The 20,562-nt window shown below is 39.9% G+C and overlaps 1 protein-coding gene across 6 annotated transcripts in view; it reads right to left on the bottom strand.

Moving 5' to 3' along the window:
• The window catches only part of ALPK1 (alpha kinase 1), a 149,500-nt gene extending 143,248 nt beyond the window's left edge, over nucleotides 1–6,252 (bottom strand). For 2 of the 6 annotated variants that reach the window (XM_037830472.1, XM_037830479.1), the window contains exons 1-2: nucleotides 6,133–6,245; nucleotides 5,868–5,980 (exon numbers count right to left, since the gene is read on the bottom strand). The gene's annotated coding sequence lies outside the window, so the exon portion shown is untranslated. Of the gene's footprint in view, nucleotides 1–5,867; nucleotides 6,087–6,132 lie in introns of those variants that run through there. The other 4 variants (XM_037830482.1, XM_037830475.1, XM_037830477.1 and 1 more) reach the window with 4 other exon arrangements.
• Nucleotides 6,253–20,562: the final 14,310 nt, after the last annotated feature.

Below are 20,562 nucleotides of genomic sequence, written 5' to 3'. Positions count from 1 at the left end.
GCTGTGCTACAAGCATGGACAGATCGGCAGCTCGCCATAACGATGGAAACGGTAAATGGCTTGGTCAACCTTACCCGAGACGTGCTACGCCGCCACAATCAGATGCTGAACTTAAATTTCCAGGCCATTCAGAAACTCCAAGCGGAGATAGATGAACTTGGACTGGAAATAGATGGACTCTGGAGAGTGCTTCAGCAAACATGTGACACCCGGTGGCTTACGGTTAAACTCTGTGTCACTCCTGTCAGGGCCAACGTGACCGGAAGCATTTCCAGAGTCTCTGATTGGCTGAAAAGGTCATATTTTCCTGAATTTGTTAATCTCTCCCAACAGGTGGAATCTAGTTTAGACACAATTGGGGGGATCAAGTTAAAACCCGTTAAAGTCGATCTCTCCGGGTTAGGCGAGGTTCTACAGAAACTATTGCACAGTGTTTCTTCCTGGTTCTCTTGGCCCAATTTAACTAATTGGATCCTCATTGCAGTGGGATTATTGGTGGGATTAGTCGTTGTTAAATGTTTGCTAGAACGCCTGTTTCAAGCGCAGCAGCAATTGCGTGTTACCACTATGATGGCTATGACTCCCACCTCTGTTACCCCCGATAGTGACCGATTTATTAACCATACCCCTTCCTGGTCGCCTCAGGTGGGGCGCTTTGGAGCAAAATTTGTAGCGAATCGCATGGCTGTTTCTCGGGTGTAAAAGGCGACACCAGTAGTCATAATTTTGTCTCAGGTGGGTCTCTAGGGCAGAGTCCTAGTTGTGGCCAGACTGGACCCTAGCCATTGCACAGAGACACCTAGTGACACCCCCCGACTCTGGTTACTGCTGTTCCTGCCCCCGTCGTTGTTCCCCAGTTGCCAGGCAAAGCACTGCAGGGAGAGTCACGTTGTTTCCAGCTTACGGACTCTCCGGTCTCCATATGACGTGAGCATTCTGGTTGGTGCTAGAGGCTCCGCCGCTGGATGGCTGGGGCCTAGTCCAGACTCCCCAAAGCACCAAAGAGGTTGTGAACCATTTGGGTTCACGGGAGCACGCTCATCACTGGAGACACTGGGTCAAAAATAAATAAGAAAGGGGGAGATGTGGAAAGCCGCCTCCCGAATCGGGCCTAGCGTATGCGCTGCAGCCTGCTCTAGAGTTACCCCCGCCCATCGAGTGAGCCAAGATGGCGCCTGCATCCTGTTTCCGCATAGTGACGCATGTATCCGCCACCCGCTCCTACCAATCGAAATCCTGTATACGCGATACTAGCCTAGAAGCTTATTGGTTGTTAATTGTGTATAAAAGGTCTTACCCGGACGGGGTAGGGTGAGACAGCCCACAAGGAGCCGTGCCTGACGGCCACATCGAGGCTGCTCTCCCACGAGGCGCCGTGCCCCGTGTGGGAACCAGTAACACAGAATGTTCATCTAGCTGTAGTAAAGGGCTTGCTTTCACAACTGCCGTGTGGTTCGAGTCGTGATTCATGACCAGGTTAGTTCGCGCAGTCTGCATCTCTCTCTCTCCTTCCCTGTTTCCCCTCGCCGGCCGGGAACCGGGGACCGAGCGGGGCAGCGCCGGACACCCAGGCCCCCTTTCCTCCATAGAGATTTCACGTAGCCGCCTACTTGACCTGGACAGAACTTAAAAGTCATCAGACCTCCCCTGCGGAGGAAAAATGTATTACAAACAGACCATTGAAACTCACCTTCCCTGATCAACTGATAACAAATCTCCACACCCCTGTGTCACAAGACCCTGCTGAAACTCTGTTCTCATGCCCTCCTTGTCCTAACCCTTATAAACCACTCCCTGCACCCCCTACTTTTGCAGAGCGTTAACTTCCATCTTTCCCAGTCCACGGCCACCATGGAACAAATCATCTCCTGTAAGTAAATCCTATTAAACTCATGTCTAACTCTGTTCCTGGTCTGGGGGCTAAGCTGGGTTGTGACAAGGATTTGACAAAGTTGAATGTAAATACAGTATGTGCAGGCGTAATTTAATGAACCCAAGCTATGTGAATCCATAACAAGAAACTAGTTAAGAGGCTATTAGCACACACCAGGTAAAGTTTGCATTCTGCTCTCTCTCCCTTTTTTCTTTTCTTCAAAACTGCTGAGTAGGAGACTGCAGTAAAAGCTATGGTTGATAGTCACACAATCAACACAAGAAAAACCAAATAGTGGTGTTCTAATTGGTATGCATTTTCTTCCATCTTCTGTGACTCTGCTGCACCTGTCTGTTTTCTAGCTCTGAGACTCAGTATCCAATTTCTGAAACACTGGCAACAGGACTTCTTTGGAAGGCAGAATTTTAGAGCTGACTGCACCATGACAGACTGTTAAAACCAAACATCTCGCTTTACGGACATGGAAACTGAGACTCAGAGTTGCTGATTTACCTAGTTCATCAGCTGGTTAGTAGCAGAGTCACCTATTTAACCAATGCTATCTGTCTGTCAGACTGTAACATAGCACACTTGCCTGGAGTTGTTTTTCTGGTAGTAAGGATACCTGGCTATGAGTCATCTGTATTCCCGCACCAGATCCAACTAACCAGGCACCTAGGATTACTTACTGCTTTTGGTCTTTTATTTGTTTGCATTCTATATTTAGCAAGAAGACATAAAGTCCAAAGAAACAAGCTCATGTGACAGATTTATTCCAAAAAGTAATGTTCAAGATTGGTAAAGATTAAAATATTGGATATATGCCTTGTATATGCAGATTTTTTTTTCTGTAATGATCAATATAAGCATAAAATAGTTATGAAGAGTCCATTCTTGAGAGCAGATAATGAAGTGGCAAGAGTGGGATGGTGAGAGATAATTTTGCTACCTTTTGTAGCTTTTTTTGATGAGTATGTATTACTTCTATTACTATTTTTAAAATTGTTTTAAAGGGAAAAATGTTTATTTATGGAGTGGGTTCATATATTTCAGAAATATTTTTAAAAAGAAGAGCAAAAGAAGAGAGAAAGAGAAAGAGAGTCATAATAATCCTATATTAGCCAGGGGGTCCAAAATAACTAGAAAACTCCACTTTATAAGCATTTGGATTGTATATCTTCTCTTCTTTTCAAATAACTAATTATTTTATGTTAAATAAAGAGAATATAAGTATTTATCTTCCAAAAACTGCATAGTTTTATTTACTACATAGAAGCATAGTTTTATTTAATGCATTATATTAGCTTTCTCATAAAAGTAATAGAGTATTATATAATAATATAAAAAAACTAATATAAAAAGTTCATATTACATGAAAATAAAGCAGAGAAAGAGAAACACTCCACCACTATAAGACAACAACCACTTTTAGAATATTTGTGAATTTGTTTCTATACCTTTTTAAGTCTCTTTATTTTAAATAGTTGTAAATAGAATCCTTCACTGGCCCTGAATCTGCTTTTCACTTAGCATTTTCCATTTTGGTGCTCTTCTTCATACTATCGTGTCTCATGGGTGTAATATAATTTGTTTAACCTTTCCCCTTTGTTGGAACACTTGTAATTCTTTGTTATTAAAAATAACATCACAAAGATTTCACAAGGAAATCTTTGTGAAATTTCTCCATATTTAGAATGATTTCCCCCCTAGGATGGATTCTCAGAAATGAAATTCCTGAGTCAGACCATTTTTGTGACTCTGGACACGTTATGATACATATCATGGCCCTTGCCCTAGATGGCATTTAAGTCCTCCTTCCCCTTCCACCACCCCGCATGCTCAGAGGTATCTGGGACTCAGTGAAACAGGCAGAATGGAGCTATAACACTCATTGTGAGACAATTCACCCTTTCTATGATTCGTGTTTCAAAAAATACTATTTTCTGCACACCTTCAATTTTATGACAGCTCATGAGGAAATGTGAAGTACTTTGGGTCTGATGAAAATTTGATAAAGTATTTATAAATGAGATGTCTCAACATATAATTAGAAAATTCAAGAGAAGATATTATTAACTGAGCATTGTAACCAAGGACCAGTGAAGTTCAAAATCACTGCACTGGTTCAGAAAGTATCCACTTCTCAAATGCATTAGTGTAGCATATCCTAAGTTTTAGGCATTTAATGCTGCCTTCAGAAATTTTGCCATACCTGCACATTGCCTGTTACGGTGATTTAATCTTTTCTTTAAAATTGACAGTAAATTGGCCTCATTTCTTTTTACTTAGCATCTTCTTAAGCAATAATATCCAGGAAATCATAGGTTTCATAGGCTAATCATATATTTAATTTACATTAAAGTAGGTACACAATTTAAATTTTCAAAGTTGGGACATGAGCTGCCTAAAAATCAGTGATATGTACACACCATACTTTGGGAAAATTGTATTAATATGTAACTGATATTTAAGCTATCATTTCTTTCTTTCAAATGTGGAAGAATGATAGACAGCTCCATATAATATTCTTACCTCTAAATCTCTATTCCACAGAATCCTATAAACAAAATCAATCAGAACATCCTACAAATAGATGTCACTGCTTTTAACTGGTAACAAAGACACCCCCCCCATAGGGAGGCAACAAATACAATAACAAAAACATGAAATGAATTTATACTAAAAGTTTGAATGCAGATTCTTGTAATTCTTCAACCCAGAGACATTTAAAATTTGAGGAAAGAAAAGCATTTACAGACTGTTTGATGGCCAAAAGCTATCATTCTCCAAAACAGATTAAGAGACATTAAAAACAGTACACGTGCTGTGTTCAGGGTAAAGGGCTCAGTTAAATTATTTTGGAATGGGAGGAGCCATGGAATTCAGAACCATCTTGAAATGTACACGTCTTCTTAAGGAAAACACCCACACCTAGGTCACATAGCTCTTATTCTCAGGTTTGGGGGGTATTGTTACAGCTTACATGGCAGGCATGCTCAACACACAATATTATTTTATACAAAATTTTATCATATCCACCATGATTTACATATAGTTTTTCTCAAAAAATTTTAATGCATTTATAATTTTTAAATTGGATATTGACTTCATATTCATGCAGGCAGAGGATTGTATAAAAATCCGGTATGTTTTGGGGAAAGAATTTGGAGGATTTGTGTCAGACTCAAAAGATTTCTGAAGTGGAAAGTAAGTTATTTCTAAGATAAAGTATTTTGTTTTTCTTGAGGTTGCAGGTGGACAGGACTGGGGAAGAGAGATGCGAATTATTTTGGTCATGAGACATAAAGGCAACGACTTGGCATTTGCTTAGTTCTGAGTGTCCCCCAAGTGATAATTTAGCCTACACTCACCCATAACCCAAAGCCACACACACCCCCCAGACAAACCTGTCATTTGCTGACACACCATCCAGACTTGGTTGCACACAATCCTGTGGTACAATTAGTAATACAATCATATTCAAGGTGAAGGAGGAGAGAGGAGAAATGGAAGAGTGTGGAGACAATGCTAAGCAACAGTGATTACATGTCAGGAATTTAATACGTTCTTAACAGTGAGGTGTATCAGCCAACCAAAAGTTTTTAAATTATGGTTTTCCAAAGTAATGTAGACCCTAATTTCAGGTACTAACATTTCTTAATGAAAGGACTCTTTTGAAAAGAAATGCAAAGAAATTTAACTCTTTTATATGCTTTCACTTTTCATAATGCTTCTCCCCACCCAGAATTCCTGTCAGTCCTTCCCTATGTTCTGGAGACTTCTCTCTCAGTTTCCTGGCAAAATTACTGGTACTGTCATAAAAGTCATATTTTCTAGTTCCACCCAGGTACTCCAGGCAAAAGTCCCAAGCTTAATTTTTCAAATAAATATTCCTAACTCCTCTAATGCTTCATTCAAACATCTCGATTCAGTGACAAATAATGCCTAGTAGGTCTAGCAAACTCAGTGACATAAAGACTTTTTGAAACCGTACTTGTAAAATGGTTCATTTTCTCCTCTTCATGTTAACCGAAGTTTCCTATTGTAGGTCTCCCCTTCCCAGCGCCCTTTCCGTGGAGTTTTTAAAGTGCAGATGTTCTCAGAGCTCTAGGTATTCAAATGTAAAGACGACCAAAAGATGGAAACAGGGTCACATTTTTATAGTAATTTACAGCTAAAAAAAAATACGTCCTCATACATTATGCCACCTTTCGGAGCCACAATTCAGTGAAATTTGTCATTTAAAGGCAGATACTCACCTTTATGTCGAAGAAGAGGAAAAACACTTTAAGACCAGTCAGTCTAACACTGAAAAAATGTTAATTCCTGCACAACTTCCCTAAAATATACTGTTTCTCATAAACAGCCTCAGTTTCAGGAAGTAGTAATTTGAAAGGAAACAAAGTTCATCGCTGTCTCACAATATGATTGTGTAACTCGACTCCGGGACTTTCAGCATAAGACACGCCCCTTCAGGAATTGCTTCGGTGAAAAGTGTTCTGGGAGTTGTATTACTACAGAAAATTCCTTTTCTAATGAAAGTGCAAGAAAACTCCATCTTTGCACTGTCAGAATGGAGAGTCTCCTGAGAGCCGAGCAAAGAGAATGCCAGTAAGAAACAGTGAACACGGCAGAGCTTTATATAACCAAAAAACAGCCCCATTGCAAGGCTCCACTCAGTTTCCGGAGAATTAGAGTGCCAAGTGAACTTGCTGTCGCAGAGACAGAATTATTGCCAGGTTTATTTGAATTGAAAACTGACGTTAGAATTTTTCTGGTAGAAATGTTGATTGGAGTAATCAATTCGACAGTGAGGGCTGTCTAGTTGGGTTACATGACAGACATTTTCCTTAAATTGAATCTAAATCTGCAGCTCCAAATTTTGACGAAAGAAACGTCAAAAGTACATGAAAATATTTTTTACATGTTTATGAAAATAGATTTTACTGGAAAAGTTATTCAAATCAATAATATTTTTATTTTCTCAATTCCTTCTGAGACTACTGTGTAAAGAAGTGTCCTCTAGATAAAAGAGTAACAGGTTTCATCAATAATAACTTGATAAGCCTTGGTAAGATCTTGTTGTTATTGTTTCCAGAAACTGAGAAAATGAATGACTCTAATAGCTGGGAAACAAATCCTTTGGCGAGTCAGATGACTTCCAACTCTTTACTTCACAACAAAATAAAAGGAGGAAATAATCAAGTGAACAGTAGTTAGATCACTTAAAAATTTTTTTATGATAGATCACTATGTGATTCTTTATATATGACCTTAGAAGTTCAAATAAATAAATAGCATTATTATAAAAAAAATTCCTTCTATCTGTATTTATTTATGTGCACATAGTTTCTCTCCACTTCTGTGAATGACTTTTTAAATAGAATTTTTCTGGAACACTGTTTTTTTCCAGATATAAGTTAATTCATTCATGAACTAATTTTTTAAAACCCCTTACATCTTTTTGAGAAATGCATTTTCAATATAATTTTATTCTTGTGAGTTATTATCAAAATATATCATTTATTTTGATCTTTTTAATTAATTGTGAACTAGTATTACTTGTAAAATTCAATAATAAAAAGTTGGACATTTAGAGTCAGAGGAAATTATAATGTTTGATTTCAATATATACCTATTTTTGTTGTAGAGAAATATAAAACTTTCAAGCATAAAACTATTTTACACCAGGAGAAAATTCTATGGAAGAAGTAGAATGGAAATAAAAGTTTAAGGCAATAAAGGAATAATATAAAATTTTGAATTGTTGAAGAAGAACTTAATATGTATTATATGTGGATGATAGGGACATAAATAGCTAGGATATATGATTTTCATTGGATACATTTAAAAGAGTAATGTAAGAATTTTGTTTACCAAGCCTCAGAACTTATATCCTTTACAATTATTTAAAGTTATGATAAAAAATATCAACTTTAAAATATGTGAGGGAATTACTGTTTTGCAAAATTCCATTTAGGAGTAAAGGAGCAAAAATGTTACATAGTCAGTGTTTTGAGGGAGGCTTGAACATTGAAGAGCCAGAGAGAAGGCATTGGATACTTGGGAATGAAGAGTGAGGAAAGCATGCTGGTAAAAAGGAGTCCTCTTAGTTTGCCAGAGCTGCTATGAAAAATACTACAGAATGGTAGACAACAAGAAGTTAACATCTCATGGTTTTGAAAGCTAGAAGTCCAAAATCAAGATGTCGACAAGGCCATGCCTTCTCCCAGAGTGCTGCAGCAGTGGGCAGTGTTCTGATGGTTGGCAGTCCTCCACCACATGGTGATCTCTCTCTTCTCTCTGGCCTCTTCTGACTTCTGGCTTCTTCCAGTGGCTTCTCTGACTTACCATGCCCGAATTTTCTCTCTTTATAGGCTGCAAGCCATGTAGAGTATGATCCACGCTGATTCAATTTGGCCACACCTTAACTAATAACAACATCTTTAAAAGGTCCTGTTTACAAATGGGTTCATACCCAGGGGAATGTGGATCGAATTTGAACACGTGTTTTGTGTGGGATGTGACTCATTTCCCAACAGGAGGAGAACTAATAAAGAGACATTCATCTTCCCTGCAGATTGGACAGTAGATGAGTCTGTCTCAGATAGGGACTCCTGTCTCTGAACCATCAAAACATAGATAAAATGTCTCATTTATATTCACAATGTTGAGTTTTAGAAAGATTTCAAAGATAAGAAGACCTTGAGATGGAAATCTAGTAACAGAAGCATCATGTATTATAAGTACTTGAGATGTGCACTCATGAAGAAAGTACATTATGACACACTTAGAATAATTGGTTGCACTATGATATTTTTTGATTTTCTAGGTTTTATAAACTTGAGTATGAGCAGCCAAAAAAAGCTGATATCATCCATTCAAACAACATTTGTAGAACATCTATTTTGTGCCAAGTTCTACAATGGTGCCAAGGATTCAAAGATTGAGCACATAAGCAATACCCTTAAGTCAACTGCAGTGATGGGTGAGTTACAGAAATGTAGCTAGAACCTAGCTGGAAAGAGGCAGGAGTTTATTCATAATGTGAGAGATTTGTGAGTTCGTACTTTTATAATGGAGGCACTGGGTAATCACAGAAAAAATTAAGGAATATAATAAAATCAGATGCCTGTTTTAGAAAGAGCACTAATTGTAGAGGTAAAGTTGGATTATGGAGCAAGCTTTATACCATGGAGGGACCGTGTTTTAGTTTGCTAATGGTGCCGGAATGCAAAACACCAGAGATGGATTGGCTTTTATAAAAAGGGGGTTTATTTGGCTACACAGTTACAGTCTTAAGGCCATAAAGTGTCCAAGGTAACACATCAGTAATCGGGTACCTTCACTGGAGGATGGCCAGTGGCGTCCAGAAAACCTCTGTTAGCTGGGAAGGCATGTGGCTGGCGTCTGCTCCAAAGTTCTGTTTCAAAATGGCTTTCTCCCAGGACGTTCCTCTCTAGCAAGCTTGCTCCTCTTCAAAACATCACTCACAGCTGCACTGAGTTCCCTCTCCTTGAGCCAGCTCATTTATATGGCTCCACTGATCAAGGCCCACCCTGAATGGGTGGGGCCACACCTCCATGGGAGTATCCCACCAGAGTCACCTCCCACAGCTGGGTGGGGCACATCTCCATGCAAACAACCTAATCCAAACATTCCAACTTAATCCCCACTATTCTGTCTGCCCCACAAGATTGCATCAAAGAACATGGCTTTTTCTGGGGGACATAATACATTCAAACCGGCACATTCCACCCCCTGGACCCCAGAAAAACATATTCTTTCCAAATACAAAATACATTCATCCCACAATACCACAGAAACTTAAATCATTTCAGTAACAATAGTTAAGTACAAGATCCCATCAAAATCAATTACAGACGTGGTAGGTCCTAAGGCATAATTCTCCTTTAGCTTTGGATCTGTGAACTTAGAACAAGTTATATGCTTCCAACATACAAAGGAGGGACATTTATAGGATAAACATTCCCATTGCCGTAAGAAGAAAGAGGAAGGAAAACAGGGTTAACAGGACCAAAACAGTTCCTAAAACCTGCAGGACAAACTCCATTAGATTTCAAAGTCATTAACAGAACAACGTTGCATCCTTGGGGCTTGAGAGAGCGGGAGCCTAACCCTTCCCAAGGGCCTTTTTGGCAGCTGTTTCCTCTCCAAATGCTTGGGTGAGTGCTCTAACATATCCACACATTGGGGAGACCACCTTCTCGGCCCCACCCTCCTCAAACATCGGGGCAGCTCCCGGATTCCCTTCCATCTCTGGGGCACATGCTGAACCCTTTCAGAACAGTGTGGTGGCAGCCAGGCTCTCCCCAATTCCCTGGAAATGTGCTCCACCCTCTTTGGGACCTGAGGTGGCAAAACTCTTCCAGAGCATTGAGGCGGAAAGCCCGCCCTCGACCTCCAGGGCAAACTCACCCTTTCCATGCATGTGGACTGCTCTGCTCTCCCAGCCCGAGACCTCCTGACTCCAGACCTCAACCTCCATGGCTCTGTCTTTGAAGAGATTTTTCCTTTAATTTTTTCCTTGTCTGTCTCCTCCAGTCCAGACCGGCAATGGCTCTGTCTATAAAGATCTCGCAAAAATTCTGTTGGCTTTGCATGAAGCATGCAGGGGTCAAAGCCATCAGACAATAGGACTTTCCACAAATCCTTTCTGCTTAACTCCATTTCCAATCTTGGCTTGTACTGAAATGGTGGCTGGGTTCCGTGTTTGGTTACATCCTCACGTTGAGCTGTAGCTTCTGGGATTCCACCCCCTGGAAGCTCGTAATTTTCCAAGCCATCAGCTTCTGGTTTCTTTCAACCCAAGAGTTCAGTTCTAAGTTTATCTCTCTCTCCTCGCATTTTACTATAAGCTGCAAGGAGAAGCCAGGGTACGTCCTCCACATGTAGTCTGGAGATCTCCTCAGCTAAGTATTCCAGGTTGTCGCTTTCAAATTCTTCCTTCCATCTGACACCAGGACTCAATTTTGCCAAATTCTGTGCCACTTTAAAACAAGGATCACCTTTCTTCCAGTTTGCAACAACACATTCATCATTTCTGCTTAAGTCCTCATCAGAAGTATCTTTAGAGTCCATATTTCCATAAACAGTCTCTTTAAAGCAGTTTTGGCCTTTTCTATCAAGCTCCTCACAATTCTTCCAGAATCTTCCACTTATCCATTTGAAAAGCTGTTCCAACATGTTTGGTATTTGCAAACTCAGCAGCAAAAGCACCCCACTTCTCTGGTACCAAAATCTGTCTTAGTTTGCTAATGCTGCCAGAATGCAAAACACCAGAAATGGATTGGCTTTTATAAAAAGGGGGTTTATTTGGCTACACAGTTACAGTCTTAAGGCCATAAAGTGTCCAAGGTAACACATCAGTAATTGGGTACCTTCACTGGAGGATGGCCAATGGCGTCCAGAAAACCTTTGTTAGCTGGGAAGGCATGTGGCTGGCGTCTGCTCCAAAGTTCTGGTTTCCAAATGGCTTTCTCCCAGGACATTCCTCTCTAGCAAGCTTGCTCCTCTTCAAAACATCACTCACAGCTGCACTGAGTTCCCTCTCCTTGAGCCAGCTCATTTATATGGCTCCACTGATCAAGGCCCACCCCGAATGGGTGGGGCCACACCTCCATGGGAGTATCCCACCAAAGTCACCTCCCACAGCTGGGTGGGGCACATCTCCATGCAAACAACCTAATCCAAACATTCCAACTTAATCCCCACTATTCTGTCTGCCCCACAAGATTGCATCAAAGAATACGGCTTTTTCTGGGGGACATAATACATTCAAACCGGCACAGACCTGATGAGGGATGGATTAGAAAGCAAGACTGGAATTAAGGAAATGAGTTAGTATACTACTACAATAGAAAACTACTAGAGAGAGGTGATGACTGGGCTTAATTAAGGAGAGTAACAGAAATTAAAAGAAGAAAGAAATATTTAGTAAATAGATTGACAGGTCTGAGTAGAAGAGGTACATCTAGGGGTCAGTGACTTAGAGGTCATAAAATAGCTATGACTGTAGTTAGAGGTTACCCAGGGAGAACATACAGGATAAAAAGAATGCCACAAGGAAAAAAATGGGTAACACCAATATTTATGCAGAGTAAGAGGGGTCTGTCAATGAGATGGGGATAGAATGCCTAGAGTGGAATATCAAGACAAAATGATGTTCTCAAAGTAGGATTAGCTGCATAATTTGCAGACCCAATGGAAAATAAAAATGTGTGAAGCCCCTTGTTAAAAAAAAATTAAGTATTTCAAGCATGGGCCCACTGAGTGCAAGGTACCATGAGCTTGCACAGGTCACACACCCATGAAGGTGGCTCTGCCTAAAAGCCAAATAGGTGGGAATGAGGGAGTAGGCAACTTACAGTTTCAAGGAAATAGGTATAGTTAAGAGTACGAAATGAAGTAAAGAAGTTGTTTTAGTTTCCTAGCTGCCAAAACAAATACCATGCAATGGATTGGCTTAAACAATGGTAATTTATTGTCTCATAGTTTTGAGGCAAGGAGAAGTCCAGAATCAAGTCATCATCAAGGCAATACTTTCTCCCAGAAGACTGTGGCATTCTGGGGCTGGCTGCAAACAGTCCTTGGTCTTTGACTTTTCTATCATGTGGTAATGCACATGTTGTCCTCTCCTGGCTTCTCTTTTTCTTTTCCAGGTTCTGCTGACTTCCAGCTTCTGACTGCTCTCTATGGCTTTCTCTCTGTGTTCCCGAATTTCATTCTGCTTATTAAGGATTCCATAATGGGAATAAGACCCATCCTGATTCAGTCAGGCCACATCTGAATGCAAGTAACCTCATTAAAAGGTCCTATTTACAATGGGTTCACACCTGCAGGAATAGATTAAGAATATGTTTTTCTGAAGTACATAGCTCCAAGATATCTCAGAAGTAAAATAGGATGAGGGCAGAAAAGTGCCCATTAGTTTGGCAGGTAGGTCAGAGATGGCTTTAGCAAGAAAAATTTAAATGGAGAGCTAGCAAGAAGCTGATGGAGTAATAGTTTAAAAGAAGAATAAGTAGAGGGAGAGAGTCCCAATCTAAGCCTACAGTAAATAAAATAAGTGGGTAGGGTCATACTTTGGGAGGGGATCAAACTCCTGCTGTAGGTCTTTCAGTGTTGGAGCAAGATGAACTTGAGTTTGAATGTATTATGTCCCCCAAATGCCATTATCTTTGATGCAATCTTGTGGGGCAGACTGATTAATCTTTTTGATTGGGGTGTGACCTTTTGATTGGATGTTTCCATGGAGATGTGACCCACCCAATACCCAACTGTAGGTGATAACTCTGATTAGATAATTTCCATGGAGGTGTGGTCCCGCCCATTCAGCGTGGGCCTTGATTAGTTCACTGGAGCCCTATAAAAGCTCAGACAGAAGGAGTGAGTTTGCTACAGCCAAGAGGGATACTTTGAAGAATGCACAGGCGCTGAGAGAGGAGCTGAAGCTTACAGAGACATTTTGGAGATGGGAAAGTGGACTTTTGCTCTGGAGAAGCTAAGAGAGGACAAACGCCCCAAGAGCAACTAAGGGTGACATTTTTTAAGGAGCTGACGCCTAAAGAGGAATGTCCTGGAAGAAAGCCATTTGAAATCAGAACTCTGAAGCAGATGCCAGCCATGTGCCTTCCCAGCTAACAGAGGTTTTCTGGATGCCATTGGCCATCCTCCAGTGAAGGTACCTGATTGTTGATGTGTTACCTTGGACACTTCATGGCCTTAAGACTGTAACTGTGTAACCAAATAAACCCCCTTTTATGAAAGCCAATCCATTTCTGGTGTGTTGCATTCCGGCAGCATTAGCAAACTGGAATACCACCTTAACCCTTTAATTATACAATCAATTATGTAATAAATTTGATGACCAAAAATAGCAAGGAATAGTTATATTTTTGTCAGGATAAAGGACAGAATGCCATTTATGTCCCTGGTTGACAGCATAATGATGGTCTCTTTTTAAAGAGAAAACCAGAGATGGAAGACAGAATTTATTCCAAGGATGGCATTTCTTTGAGGCAATATTTTCTATTCTGTGTTTGAGAAGATGAAGTCATTGTGTTGGAAGTTAAATAATTTATATTTTGTGATCCCTCATTATTAGTAATAAATTTTATTAGGAGGCTAGTAATTCATTAGATTTTAAATATTATTGGAGAAGCAGTAACAAAACAAGAGTAAGTACTTAAGTCTAATATTAAAAAGGATTTTTTTTTTCTTTTTCTGCTAACACTGACAAGGAGAACTTTAGGAACAAGTTTAGCTTCAGCAAGGGAAAGATTACGTTACTTGGTTTGGGGGTGTATAGGACAGGTAGAAATAACGCAGCCCCTAGAATTGGCTCTTCTTTTTCCTGCTTGCACCATCTCTGGCTCTCATAATGGATGATCACAGGCTGTAGGCCAGGATCCATTGGGAACCATCAGAATATACTGGGATCTTCTAACAAAGCAACTGTATTAGCTTTTCTATTATGTAAAAAATTACAACCAACTTAAACAGCTTAAAACAGCACCCATTTGTTATCTCAAGAATTGTGTAGGTCAGAAGTCCAGGCACATTGTGGTTAGTCCATATTGGTGAGGCATTACAGTGTTTGCCTTTATTTCTGACGTACTTCACTCAAAATGCTGTGTACAGGATCCATTCACCTCGTTGCATCACAGCTTCACTCCTTCTTGTAGTTGCTCGATATTTCACTGTATGCATACACCACAGTTCACCATTCTGTTCCTCAGTCACAAGGTTTTTACACTCACAAAGGCACAAGATAAAGGCTATACAATCATTATCAGAGATCAAGGCAACTGGATTACAGTTCAGAGATTTCAGGTATTTCCCTCTGTCTACTTTTATATACCAAAAAGTAAAATGGAATATCTATATAATGATTCAGTAATCATAATCAGTCCTTAAATCCTAACTTCTCAGTTACAGAATGTCCCTTAATTTGTGTTTGACTGATATTTTCTCATGATTAGATTGAGCATGTGCACTTTTGGCAAGAATATCACCGAAGAGATGAGCCCTTCACAATGTATCATATCAGGAGGTACATGACACATCAACATGGTAATGCTAAGCTTGATCATTTGATTAGGGTGGTATCTGCTGTAAACTTATTTTTCCCTTTGTAATCAATAAATATTTGGGGAGGGATACTTTGACCCTAAACAAATATCCTATTTCTCTTCAAACTTTTGCAGCCTAATTTTTGCATACATTGGTGGATTTTATCTGAAACAATTATTACTGAGGTGTTCTCATGGTGACTTTTGATTTCCTGAATTCTTCCCATATCTATTGATTGGGATTCTTCTGTTAAGAAAAGCTATCACTGCTTTTTTGAGATCCACTAAATTTCAGAAATGGAGGAGACTTTGGAGCGTTTAGAGACTTTAGTCAGTCACTTTTAAAAGCTCACCTGATTAGGTCCCACCCCCCACCATTCCCCAATCTCCCTTTGATTAACTCAAAGTTAACTGATTTGTAATCCAGTCACAGGGGTGATATACCATCATATTCATAATTCTGCCTGCATTGCAGGGAAGGAGATTATATAAAGTTTGTATGTCAAGGGGCAGGAATCCAGGCTGATTCCTTCCCTTCCATGCATCCTCCACGTGCCCTGCCTCTTGGGACTCCATTTTTCTCCTCAGCCTCTCACCACTCTCTTGAGAGCCTGAATTTTGTTTATCATATGAAAAATGGTGAAACATTAAAGCATTGAGATAAAACCCTGTCCCTTGGGGCACTACTCTTACTTGGCTTTCCTTTAAAAAGTGTTTTGGTGTAACCGTAGTGCATGCAAATGATACAAAAGCTACACAGTTTGAAAAAGGAAAAAGGAAAAATATTTCTCATTGTCACCCACCTACAGCCCTTCTTTCCTCAAGTTCTTCCCCTTAGACTTAATAATCTTATCAGTTTAATTTCTTGGGTCTCCTTGTAGACAGTTCACACATTTACAGGCCTCTTCTCCTTCAAATGGTCGCATTTTGTTCTGCACTTTGGTTTTTCCTCCAGTAGTGTATCATGCAGGTCTTTCCACGCAGATCTAAGTTGTTCATTTTAATTACAGTCACTTGACTCCAGGAGAAGAGAGAAGGAAGAGAAGTCTACACCAACTTTTCTTCATTCCTTTTCCAACACTTTGGGTCTCCTTCTGTCCCTCATTAATGGGGGAAAAAAAAGAAGTAGGTGAGATAGGGCTCCTTTTCCCCAGGAGTAGTATCTCAGGAGGTTCTAAATGTTTTCCAAGGTTGGCAGGGAGCATCAACCAGGAGATGGGGGCACTTGTGAGCTGAGTTACCAAGAATCTGAATGCCTGAGCTGGGCAGGGCAAGTTAGATGAGTGTCTGTCAGCATCTGCATAGACCTCCTTGAGAAGAAGGTAGGTATCATATAACCCAAGTACCAGCAAGCAACACAAACAAGCAACTATTTCTTATACATGGTATAAGATTATGAGTATATATGATTATGAGTATTGCCACTGTTGGAAAGAAAGCTGTAAATGCTCATCTGATCGTGGAGAAGAAAAGAAATTTATTCATGATCTTGCAAGAGCAGGCGCACCACCAAAGAAATGTGGCAGGCTCACTGAACAACAGCACACAGCAATTTATATATCCTAAGACTAACAGCAAGTCCCTCCCCTGTTTCTCCATTGGCTGGATACTACATAGGGTACAGCCTATCAGAAAGCGCTAACTAGTCCGCCTTTGGGAAGGAGCTGGTGTCAACTCTGGGCTTATGGCAGGGGCCCTCTCCTTCCCTTTAACCTCAGAGCCCGTTTAAGCCAGTCTTGTCTAGTTTCCATTTTCCCTATTCTACGTTGCCTTTATGTGAAAGCTAAACTTAACCCTTTCTTACACCACAAAATTAGTTTCCTGTTTTTTACTTTAAGTGAAATACAGTAAGATTTCAAGTATATCAGGTACTTATCGGCTATTAAAAATATCTGAAAAACTATTTTTAAGATTCTGTCCATGGAAAAAATATTTTTGTAGTTCCAAACAACTAAATAACTCACTTAGAAATTATGTTGCAACCCAAATCATAGGGGAATGGGTGGTGACTGTAGTGAGAACTGAAGGGACACAGTCAATTGAACATGAGAGCTGGGGTAAATTTTTTTTTTTTTTAATCATCATTTTGTTGAGATATATTCACATACCATGCAGTCATACAAAACAAATTGTACTTTCGATTGTTTACAGTACCATTACATAGTTGTACATTCATCACCTAAATCAATCCCTGACACCTTCATTAGCACACACACAAAAATAACAAGAATAATAATTAGAGTGAAAAAGAGCAATTGAAGTAAAAAAGAACACTGGGTACCTTTGTCTGTTTGTTTCCTTCCCCTACTTTTCTACACATCCATCCATAAACTAGACAAAGTGGAGTTTGGTCCTTATGGCATTCCCAATCCCACTGTCACCCCTCATAAGCTACATTTTTATACAACTGTCTTCGAGATTCATGGGTTCTGGGTTGTAGTTTGATAGTTTCAGGTATCCACCACCAGCTACCCCAATTCTTTAGAACCTAAAAAAGGTTGTCTAAAGTGTGCGTAAGAGTGCCCACCAGAGTGATCTATCGGCTCGTTTTGGAATCTCTCTGCCACTGAAGCTTATTTCATTTCCTTTCACATCCCCCTTTTGGTCAAGAAGATGTTCTCCATCCCACGATGCCAGGTCTACATTCCTCCCCGGGAGTCATATTCCACGTTGCCAGGGAGATTCACTTCCCTGGGTGTCTGATCAGCTGGGGTAAATTTTTATTTATTTTTTGTCATTAGTACAATTTGGAAATTTCAAATTGCTCAAAACTAGATAGAAATATTTCAGACTGTGTGCATTTTATGTTGTTTTCAAATTAAATGATTTGTCACTGATAAACACTGAGTACCTCCTTTTTGTGCCTACTGTTCCTTCTGTTTTGCTTTGGTAAATATTTCTAGCCCTCTTTTTGGGATATCTATTTCTCTGAAGGATTCCTTTTAATCTTTTCCTAAATAGGTAGCCTAGGAATCCTTAAACCTTTCTGAAGGCATTTAGATTATTTTATATAACCCCAGCACCACTTACAGCATTTGGCTACGTCAAGTGATATTAAACAAATTTAAAAGCCACCCAAAGCCTTCTTTAAATTCACAGAAAAAAAGTTTAACCACACTCTGTCTAATTCAAAAGGTGTTAGCAGCCCATGGGTAATTCTGAGTGTAAGAAAAAGTTTTTGCACTTTTTTTTCTGCACTTTCCAGGCCATTTCAGGACCAAGGAACAGTTCTGTCAATATGACACAACCACAATGAAATCAAAATTTTAGTTCCTTCTCAAAAATGAAACCAACAAACGAGCACATCAAAAGTTATTTCCAGCAGGCATGGTCTCTCATCAGATGTGTGATGGCAACCCATGCTAGAAGACCTACGTTTCTTCAGGCTGATGTTATTTTGACTTAAGTAGTTTTACACCAGCTTTACTTTCAGTAATTTGATTGTTTTCAGAGAAATCGCAGCCTGAGATGACGATATTGGTATAAACCCCTTCCTGAAATGTTTAGTAACCTGCCATTGCATAAAGTCTTAACGAGTTTCTGTAAAAGTAAAGACATTTTAATTATCAAAGTATAATATTCATGCTTTTCTATAAATGCTATCATTACCTTATTTAAATTTTGACTTTGAATAAAAATACAAATAAAATCTATAGTAAAACTGTAAAATAATCTTTTCATTTAAAAATAGTAATAAAATAAAGCACATATTACAAATTACTTTGCCTAACTTTAGATATTAGTGATTTCAAATCACTTCTTTTTAAAATATCCTCTGGGGACCTTCAGAAAACTCAATAAATTGCTATGACAGAAATAAATGTGCACATTTCTTTTCAGCTCTGGCCCTATAAGTTTCCTGATCCTTTTGTCATTTTTCGTGATGACAGGGAAGCTAAGGTTGTGAATGTTCATCCCTCCATTATTTGACAAGCCACTGTCAAGTGTCCCCTCAAGCCTTGAAAGGACAGAAACTTCTCAGGTACACATACTCCTGTTGGCTGTTTCTCAACTTCCATAAGCCATTTTCAATTTTAAGGTCCATAATTTTTAATCAGTCATCAGAGGGAGAAAACCAATACTGAGTTCAAATTCTGATGTGGAATTGTAGGCTTAATAAAAGTCTCATTTTGGGTCCTTTAGTAAATCAATTAAGTCATCTTAAGGGAAACAGAGAAAACAAATGGAATAATCTCCAGCACCTTGAATTTTAGCAATTGCTGCATTTTCTGTATTCATATTATTAATGACACCCCCTATTTATATAGTCTTTTGCAGTTTATAAAATGTTTCACATCTTATTTAGTTTTGAAGATTAGAGATCATAAGCTTCAATTACAGTATTTTATGGTACGAGTTTATTGTCATAATCAAATTGCAGGTCTTACCTTCTACTTGCTCTAATGTTCTTCAGCTGAAAGAAAATACTCTGGCTGTCTGCGCCTGAGAAGAAATAATAAATGCTGATGATTAACCAACAACTGCAGCCCTTACAGGAATCTTCCTCATTATAGGGGCATTCTTCACCATGCTTACTGATGAACCTGATTATACCTAACTCTGAAATTCAAACCTTGACCTCTTCTACAGAATCTTTTTATCAGGTGGGGAAGCAGCAAACGTCTGTGTCATTTCATCACCACTGAAGCTGCCCTGCACACAAGCAACTCTCCTGAGGTCAAGAAAAGGACCCAGGCAAATGAATGTCTTTCATCAAACATCAACCAGAATCGGTGGGTGGTTTCCCAAACTATGAAGCAGGTCACACTATGACCTCAGTCCTCCCAGGCTTTGTCCTCTTTTCTGCGTTCTGGATCCTTTTTCTGCTTATACAGGGTCTCCAGACCTTCCCTCTAGACACCTGTTGTCTTCAGGCTCACCCTTGATTCATTCCAAACCTTCTCCCTGATGCAGAAAAATACCATCATCTCATTCTGGGTTATATTTTTCCCTTTGTACTAAGAAGCCAGTCTTGTGGAATCTCAGTAAGGGATTAAGTGAGGTATTTCCTAAGGGTATCAAGTGAGGATGCTCTTCAGGTAGATGGGGTCGCAAAGGTCGGGGCATTATGTGTAGCAGGTTGATTAGGAGCTCAGAAGCAGGTAAATCCTGCCTCTGCTCTTGCTCTCTGGGCCTCAGTTTACTACTCATCTGGCAGGTGGACCTACTCTCCGGCGAACGAGGATTAAATGAGATAATGCAAGCCATGTACTTGGCTTTCTTGGTGCCCACAGAGTCAGGTAAAGGTTTATTCAACTCCCCACTCCACCCCCGCCCCAGCCTAAGGCGAGAATTTGTTGGGGGGAAAGTCACCCTTAATGTTCCCTTATTTTCAAAGCTTAGTTCCCAAGTCACATGCTCTCCAGAGGGGTCATTTGTTTGGAAAGGCGACTCCCCAGTCGAGTTGCTGCGTGCCAAACCCTAAGCAGCCCGAAAAGCAGGAACGAGTTTAGACTGAGTGAAAGGGAATCAGCGGTCACCGTCAGCGGGCTAAGACCCTGCGGATGAAGGGGAGGGTTAGGAGGCGGGCGAGGAGGCGGACTGAGACTGGAAATCCCGCGCCTTCGCCAGTTTTTATAAAGGTTCCGGGGGCAT

Source organism: Choloepus didactylus, chromosome 3 (assembly GCF_015220235.1).
Source record: "Choloepus didactylus isolate mChoDid1 chromosome 3, mChoDid1.pri, whole genome shotgun sequence".
NCBI lineage: Eukaryota > Metazoa > Chordata > Mammalia > Pilosa > Megalonychidae > Choloepus > Choloepus didactylus.
The sequence above is the reverse complement of the archived record's forward strand: the minus strand, read 5'-3'. Positions and strand labels throughout refer to the sequence as shown.